This window comes from Adiantum capillus-veneris, chromosome 30, assembly GCF_014529385.1.
Source record: "Adiantum capillus-veneris isolate H3 chromosome 30, ASM1452938v2, whole genome shotgun sequence".
NCBI classification, from domain to species: Eukaryota; Viridiplantae; Streptophyta; class Polypodiopsida; order Polypodiales; family Pteridaceae; genus Adiantum; species Adiantum capillus-veneris.
In genome coordinates, this window is record NC_140960.1 from 21,518,378 (window position 1) to 21,527,970 (window position 9,593).

General features: G+C 44.1%; 1 pseudogene; it reads right to left on the bottom strand.

The window, feature by feature from the left end:
* Nucleotides 1-6,584: 6,584 nt before the first annotated feature.
* On the bottom strand, nucleotides 6,585-8,084 carry LOC147417645 (uncharacterized; annotated as a pseudogene).
* Nucleotides 8,085-9,593: the final 1,509 nt, after the last annotated feature.

The window sequence follows — 9,593 nt, forward strand, 5'->3', positions numbered from 1 at the left end:
AGCATTGAGTGAGTTTTGTACAAGTTCTACGATAGCATCATAACGAACCATCTCCATTTGCAAGTCACAAATAAGGTATTACGCAAGATCCTTTTCTCTCTCTCTCTTCCCTTTGCTCTAGCTCTCTCTGGTCCATTTTGTGTGTGTCTTGGTGTGAGGTTGCTTGTGTGTGTTGTGTGGTGCATCTTCTTGGTTGTGCCAAAATCTCTCTTGCGTCCTAGTTCGCATACCATAACTAGGTGGTGCCCCTATCTTGTTTGGGTTTGGCTGTGGGTTTGTTGTTGTGTTGTGCTTGTGGTTGCCCCAGGCCCAATTGAGCAGCACGGGAGCCTTGAGGGGTGTTTGGAGGTCGCCTCTCTTGTTGCCCGCCCCGGACCGCCTCAGTATGCTAAGGTTAATTTTACTTTTGGTATGCTAAGGAGCTACCCATTATCACACCCTTCAATTGGCAGGCCTCACGAATTTTTCTTTTTTTTTTGTTTATAGCAATACTCACCAATAGTTATTTCTAATGGCTCTAAAAAAAACAAGGTAAGGAGGCATTAAGGCCTGCTAAGTTAAGGAGAGATGAGGGAGAGTCAGTTTAAATACGTGCCTACAATCACATTGAATTTTTATTGTGTTTTAATATAAAATTTTATTATATTGTGAATAGCCAACAACCTCTTCATGCTTGAGTAGATTTTATGCAATAGCAGAGACACCACAAACATCGATCCCACCTCCAGATCAAACACTCAAAATCGTTGCTATGTGCAAGAAGTGATAGGCCACCCCACCTTCTTCATTGCCTCCTCACATGGACAGTACACCCCTCTTGATACCACAAGAAATGCCTTTTTCCTTGGCGTCTAATAATACCTCACGATTAGTGGTGCCAAGGCTGCTGCCTCTGCAACTGAGTGTGCATACATGAGTGCATCACATTCTTGTGGGTGCGTTGTTGCCCATTGTGTTATGTACCCCCTGATTAATGCCATCCACCATTGGTTATCCCTCACCTCCACCACATCCTTGAATATCATTGTAGTTTTGGTAATTTTGCACCAACCGTTTCTCACCATCTCCCCACAAATCCTTGTCAAAGGGATTAATTGGCATGACAAAAGATTATGTCTCGGTATTTTTGTAGCTGGTAGCTGGACATTTACAAATTTCACATGTCAAAAGTCAATACAGAAGGAAGCTCCAGCCAGAGAGAGAGAGAGAGAGAGAGAGAGAGAGAGAGAGAGAGAGAGAGAGAGAGAGAGATAGACTATACCTCAAATGGATATCTTTGCAAGTCGCAAATCGCCAAGGTGGAATAGATAGGTTGAGTTTTGTCAAGAATTTTGGGAGATTTTGGGCCCATCTTTCTTGCATATGGTCAGCAGAGCCTTTACAGAAGGTACGCTTGAATCAGGGGTGAAGAAAGGGCTGATTAAATTCATCCCCAAGAAACTTTATTTCTCCCAACTCAAACACTTTAGACCAATCACTTTGATGTTTGTCGTGTGCAAGGTGTTAGCCAAACTCATTGTAGAACGGATGTCCCCAGTGGTGGCTACTGCTATCTCTCCTCAATAACATGAATTTATTAAAGGTAGATCAATCTATGACAACATCCTGGCGGCCATGATTGGTATGTAATATGCTAGGTTCAAGAAATAGGAATGTCTCCTTCTCTAATTGGACCTTCTTAAGGCTTATAATAGGATAATTTGGTCTTTGCAAGAAACTCTACAGAATTTGGGGTTTGCTCCACAAATCTATCAAGCTATTAATACGCTTGGCGAAGGGAGCTCTTCTGAACTCCTATTCAAAACTCCTATTCAACTCAAGAATTGTCGACTGCTTTGAGGTCAAGAGATCCGTTCGTCAAGGTTGTCCCATAGCTCCTCTTTGGTTTGTTTCCTACACTCTCCCTCTTGTTGCGAGTTGGAAGATGCAACAGCAAGAGGGCATATTCAAGGGCTGCAAATCTAGGATGGCAAACAACTGATTGTGAAAACGTTTGCAAACAAATCTCTACTCTTCCTACAAGTGGATGATAACAATGTTAGGCTTGCCTTGGAGATTGTCCAGGTGTTTGCCACAGCGTCAGGGTCTCAATGCAACATAGAAAAATCAAGGCTTATCCCTTTGATAGAAGGCAACAATTTTGATGTTGCATGTTGGGTTGGAGAGGTTGTGAAGAGAGGAAAAAAAAAATTGCCACCTCGGGATACTAGTTGTTGGAGAAGGAATTACACGACTACCTTTGATTGGGTTCAGGAGAAAATAAAAAATAAAATGAAGCGCTTGGAGTTCATCCTGATTCCTTTCCACTGCAGAGCTATGGTAATTAATAACTTCTTCATCCCGTACTTAACTTACACCTTGCCACTCCTCAATTATTCCAGAAAAATTGGAGGTCTTTTTTGAAACCAATTAAGGAGTTCTTATGGAGGAATAAGATTATTGCAAGTAGACCCTGGCAATGGGATAAATGGACGGCAATCGCCAAACCCAGAGCTCAAGGTGAATTGGACATACTTGACCCTATTACTGATGATCTAGCTCTATGTGCTAAATTCTTATGCACCCTCGCCAATTCTAATGAGAGTTGGGCTATCATCGCAAGACAAATGTTAATGGAACCTCAAATGAAACCCAAAGGGGGGGTATGGTCTAGTCTTAGCCTCCAAAATAGACTTCTTCCCCCCTCTAGAGTGAAGGCTCAAGTAGGCGGCTTTACAAGGAAGTTTATTGATAAATGTTGTTAAGCTGTTGTGGCGCTCAAGTGGAAAGAGGAAATTAGATACTGGAAAGGGATGGCTAGGCACTGGTCTCCATGGGGCCCAATTGTGGAAGATTTGAGCCTTGATAACCACTGGCTGGAAATAGGCAAGAATTTGAATGACAAGGGTCTTGGCACCTTGGATGCTCTGTGGAATGAACAAAAAGGGGATTGGAAAACCTTAGTGCGTCTAAAGATCTTTTGCAACCTCACACTGCAGGAGGAAGCCCTCGTCGGAATGCTTCTAGAAAGGATTTCACTCCTCACCCTTCCTCCTTGCTCATCTCCATTGGATTGGAAAGCGTGGAAGTGACCAGGAGAGAGACTGTTTAATTCGCCCAAGACTAAGACCATCTCCAAAAAGCTATGCTTTGAGGAGGACTGGATTGATCACCTCAACATGATTTGGTCCAAAAAGTGGGTTGCAAGCAAATGGGGCCTAGTCCTTGGGAATATCTGGAGGGCCAAGTGTGACGAAAGAGACAAACTCTTTCTTTGGAGAGTTTTGTTTGGATTCATTCCGAGCGGTGAAAAAGCCAAAGCTAGGGGTCTTGCCAATGGGTCTTGCATCAGATGCAAGCACCCGAATGAAACACTCCTGCACCTGTTTTGGGGCTATCCAAAAATTAGAGATTCCACGGGCCCTATCTGCACGAAGGTACACTCACTTCTTGGAACTTATTTCTTTAGGTATGACCTCGCTATGGACTCCAATTCATTGATGATTTGGATATTTTGACTGACATTTGCCTAGCAAGAGTGACAGTATTTGTTAGGAAATTTGACATAGCTAAGTAGATAATTGAGTAGATTACTTAATGGAGAGAGATAATTTACACACACAAGAGATTATAGAGTAGAGAGAGAGAGAGAGAGAGAGAGAGAGAGTACACACAATACACGTGGTTCACCCAATGTGGGCTACGCCCACGGGAAAGCAGTCACTCAATGGCTTTAGTACTTCAAAACAAGAAGTAGGTTACAAAGGGATTATACCATTTTGGAGCTCCTGCCTTGCTTCACTCTCACCACCTCACCCACCTTGTTGCATCAACTTCACACTATGAAATATGTGTAGAAATGGCCTCCTTTTATAGGCCAAAAGGGCTGCCTCTCATGACTGCCCTCTCTCATGAGAGGTAGCCATGTGTAGATAAGTCCAAATCGGACCCTACAATCCACCCATGTGTGGCCGCCCTTGAGAAGACAAGTCCGCTTTTGAATTTGACCACCGGCCATTGACTTCCGACCACCGGCCAGCCAACCGACCGGTCATTTTCCGACCAATTCCGGCCGCCGTCTGGCCATAATATTTCGACGAAAATGAATATTCCGGTGGGCGTGAAAATTTTGGTTTCCGGCGAGTGATTTTATTTTCCGACGAGTTATTTTTCTTCACGCACGATGGCTTCTCCTCATAATGGGGGCCTTACAAATGTGCGTTTTTGACATAAAAATTTACAAGGGGTAAATCAGGCTCCATACTTAATAGTATTGAGAGCTATTTGGCAATCTAAGAATGCATTATTATTTCAAGGAAAGTGTAAGCCCCTGAACTTTAATGTTCTAGAAGCGTGCTTGTGGAGATTACATTGTAAATAGGTAAAGATATAAGGATGCTCATATCACCTCTGATGTATTCTTTCTTGGTTGACCATGTGCAAAGGATATCTTTGTAGCTTTCTGGCTTTTTAGCAATCCAAGCTCAATTAAGCACTTTGTTTTAAAAAAATATTCTCGGAGATAATAAGACAGGCAATGCCACCATCTGCCGCGATGAAACCCTCGCCTCAGTGTCTTGCTCTTAGCTTTGTGCGACACGTATGAGCCAAGGATTGCTCCGAGTGATTGTTGCAGGGGAAGGATGTTTGCTACGGACTTGGGAGATGTTGTGCATGGCAGATCTGGCGTGTGGAAGCGGGGACTTGCAGTTGCAAGAGAGTGGGGGTGCACCCAGGGGGGGCCTCGCCACACACTGTCCCTCTTCTCCAACGTCTCTATCGACCTCCTTATTCTTTACTACAGGGTGTAGCGGCTACCCTTCCCTTGTTCAAGGTCGGCCATGCTCGCCTGGCCTTATTGAGGTGTGTTGTGGCTCGTCTATGGTGTAGTGGCAAGCGGTCTCCTGGTGGCAGCGGGCTTTGGTTGGTGGCACTGCATGCACAGTACAAGTTTGGTTGGTCTTGCGGTGGGGCTCAGCTCCCTTGCCTGGCCTGTTTGTTCTCATCTCATTTGGGAGGTTCATGTCTTTCTATGGTGGGTTTGGATCTTGTCCGTGTGCACACCTGGGCGGTGGCAGGGTTGTTCGTGCTGGCGGCCTTGTGTGGAATTTCTAGTAGGGATCATGTTGTGTATGAGGGTTCTGGTATGCTATTTTTCTCTACTTTGCTAGCTCTCTTTTTGTCTCCCTTGTTAATACTTGATGTGGGCACAACAAGCCTTGTGTGAGGAGGACTGTTGTGGTGGCTCCCTATTAAGTGCTAGTAGGATATGGACTTTGTTCGGATGTATCGGCAATACTTTTGTGTTATTTAGTTGTATGGGTTTCGAGCTTCCATGTAAAAAGCTCGGTTATGGTTTTTTGTAAGCTCGTCTATGGTTTTGTGATGGTGTTGGGATGCCATGGCTCGGGTGGGCATGGCTAGGTATGTATTTCTTTGTTATCATTAATATAAAATCACTCACAGCTGTGAGTTTGGCAAAAAAAAGAAAGGGATTCTTAGAGACACTTGTCAAGCCATAAAATTAAAACGACCTTCACCCATAGTGCACTAAGGCCTTTAGCATGTCTATAAATTCACTACCAAAGAAATTCTAAAGAGTTGAAAATGCTAGAGGAGAAGAAACAAAGGAAAAAGGATAAATAAATGAATACAGACCCAATCACACCTACAAAGACTCTCCAGAGATGCCATCGAATACGACCCAATCACACCTACAAGTAAATGAATACACACCCAATCACACCTACAAAGAATCTCCAAAGATGCCATCTAATATGACCACTTTCCAAAAATGCACCACCTACTCACCTCTTTATATATATGCATATGAAAAGTCTTTTGTCTTTTGAGTGTCATGGGACTTTTTGTACGAGACATACTCATTTGAGATGTTTTGAAAGTATTTTTATTTTTTTGAAATTGGGGGGACCCTTCTACTAGATATACTAATCGATCGATGTGCGCATTAAGGCGAATCAGCGGAGATGCTGCTGACGTGCATTTTTTGGTGCGGATCGGAACCAAAAAAAAACTCTTTGTTGGTGCTGCATCGCACCCAGATTTTTGATGTTGTCAGATTCATGAGATTATCTGCGCGGAGGTTGAGGCACCAAGCAGGCAACACATAACAGAACGAAGTAGACATTTGCCTGTACTCATCACAGAGATTACAAAGAGAGGAGGATGACTTGAAACTTTTGTACATTGTATAGGCAGAGTGTTGCTGATCAGAGATCACGAACAGAGGAAGATGACTGTAGATTGTATAGACAAAAGGCATACACATTACACAGACAGGAGGATGACTTCAAGCTTTTGTACATTGTGTACACAGACTATTGCTAGAAAAACGATAACTGTTCATTGTATAACAGAAGGAGCTAGCAGGGACCGCAGAAGTACTGTTACGCTACTCATCAGAGAGATCACAAACAGAGGAGGACTTTCTCTAGATTGGACAGAAAAAAAGCAACCGTTGAACAGTGTTGCCACAAAAGGCATCACTGTTCATTCTATAACAGAAGCAACTAGAGATTTTTGTACAGTCAAGAAGATCAAAACATCTGCAAAATTTTTGGGATTTACATTATTAGGGAGGACCATCATGCGTTCTGCGTATGATTCAAAATGTTTGAAAACCTACATAGTATTGCATTAAGCCGGTTAAGTTGTGCTTTCAAAGTAGTTACTTCTTTGCCCAACGAGTAAATCTGTTCTTCGAGCTTTGTTACTTGCACATCTGCAACATTGATTCCATACTGTTCAATCGTGTTTTTTGAGCTTTGTATCGCCTCAATAATCTCCGACCGTAGCTAACGGGTGTTCCTTCTTTCGTCTCCAAGTAGTTCTTTCAAAATTGCAGCAAGAGCATCCTCTATCCTATCAATACGTAGATCTTCCACCATAGCGAAAGACTCATCAGGTTGTGTTTCGCTTAGCTGAACCATCCGGCTTTCATCTTCTTCATCCATCTGAACATTGCAACAAAAATAAATCATCATCAACTTATCTTTTTTCGCTAGATTCAAAACTAAGAATCTTATTGTTAGTAAACAGACCAGACTATGCAATTGTCATTACGTTAACACGGTGTACAAGTGGAACAAAATTATCTCCTATTTTTGGGTCTCTCATTGGCAGCTCAGCATCAGTATCATTGACTGCAGTTGTTAGTGGACTACAAAAGACGTAGCAATGCTCAAGAAGTTGACAATAGATAGAATCGTAGTTATACTATCATAACCATACCTTCTTGGCTCTTCCCAACGGGAGTTGAACCACTCAGCATGGGATTGACTATTCAGATAGGCATCATCACTAACAAATATATTCAGAATGTCTTCATATGTAGTTGTGGATGGGTATATCATACACCTCCACAATGCTCTAATTTTTGCAAGATGCATTCCACGGCCTTGGTACGGAGTTATCCAACATGATGATGGGTAATAATTGCCACTCTTGACCATTATGTGCAGTGTGGACAAAAATTCATTCCCTGCTGGATGCCGAAGCTTGAATTTCCAATACATTGGTGCTCTATCAAAGATGTTTGTTGGAGCTAGGCAAACCCTATTCTTCAATTCATCAGCACCATATAAGGTATACAGTTCTACACCGGCATTTACATCTTCATTGGTTATATTGTGAACAACTTTTTGAAAGTGTGCTTCATCTTGGTCTTTTAAACAATACCCTACCATGCCCTCAAACGTATGCATCTTGTGTTGCTTTAGCGCACGGCACAAAACCATCGCACCTGCAGGTGCTGACTTACCCCAACCCAAGTATCCTTTTATCTTCCTATTGACAGCAATCAACGAAGTTGCCCAAATACGGATGACCATTTGCAAGTGAAGGTGAAGCAATGCTCCTCCTCTCTCCAATGCACATAGTCCTGCTAGAGTTTCCCTTTCAAGAAACGATTGCATGCAGCCCAGCAAGCCTACATCCACATCACCACCACCAACAGATATCGTCACACTCACTTCCATTACTCTCACCTCTGGTTTCTTCAATTTCGATGACCCAACGTTACAGCCCTCAGTGTTCGTGACAGGTTGTTTCCCTTTCCCCCGTGCCTCAGACTTCAGCTTCGCCATTCTCAAGCCACCTACTGTGAGGACACGAACAACCACAAAACAAGCTAAATACACAATGCGATACCTTAAAAAAATACTGCGCAGTACATAAAAACTCGGCAGTCGGTACAACCACAAAACATTCATGCTGTCACTTGAATAGTGTGCCCATCAACCTAAACAAAAACTGCATAGGTTCGCCATTCTAAACCCACCTATTGTCACGCCACCAACAAGCACAAAACAAGCATGCTGTCAGACAAGGAGTCATTTCACCATTGTGCTCACCAACCCAAACAAATACTCTGCAGTGTGTAAACACCAAGCTAAATACACAGTGGGCAGTACATAAAGGCACAGCCCAACACGATCATACGTTTCCTCATGACCTACACCACCTACAGCATGGCGTATCCACTAGCTAAACATAGAGCCGAAGACCACACTACCTGTATGTGTCGCGATGAGTCGGAGAGCAATCCAGCGAGCAGCAAGTGTGACGCAGAGCGCTAAAATAAAACGCATTCGAAAAAAACAGTCGCCTACCTCTCTGGAGCCTAGCTGCAACGCGTCCCGCGCCAGCAAACCCTGGGTGACACGCAGCAGCTTGATTAATCCATGCAGCATCTGGCAGCTTGATTAATCCGTCCAGAATCTCGATAGATTCTACGTATTCCACCAGCTTGCCAAAATTGGGGTCCCCTACTAGATGAGTTGAGCATTGAATTCAGGAAAACCAAACAAATTACAATGCTATCCTTGCTCATAAGCCGAGCCAGGGCATCACCAAGAGTAAACAGTTTAGCAAAAACAACATGCATAGCCAAATAGGGGCGGCAATTAATCCCCGTCTAGAAGTAACCAAATATTGCCAATTTAAGTTGGAACGAGACCATATATAACCAGAGAACAAAGATCGAAAAGACACCCGACAAGCTACCTTGACAAGCTGCCTTGAGGGCCCTACCTGTTGTCACCAGGCAAAGCCCCCACCAAACCGGGCCAAATTAGTATGAGAGTAGCACGACGTAAGATGGGCGGGGCCGACCTCGTCACTATATGGCATGGCTCTGGTCACGGGAGATCTAGGGCCCAAATTTGGGGGCGCGAGGCGGCTTTCATCTCGGCCGTCAGATCACGCAATGAACTGGGGGTGAACTAGGGGTGAACTAGGGGGTGAACTAGGGGTGAACTCGGGGCAAAAATGGCGCCCCAAGTTTACTCCTAGTTCACCCACCTCGCGAGGTGTGGGTTGAACCTGGTCGGACGTCTCAGTTGCCACACGAATGCCCTGCCACCACACTAGCGCGTGTCGCTGTCCATGTTGGCATGGCACATGATCATACTCTAGTTTAGGCGCCCCTAGTTCACCCTTAGTTCACCCCCAGTTCACCCACCTCAAGCTTACTCGCCCCTAGTTCACCCTTAGTTCTCCCCCAATTCACCCACCCCCTAGTTCACTGCTGATCCGACAGTGGAGATTAAAGCCACCTCGTGCCCCCAAATTTGGGCCCTAGATCCCCTCTGGCC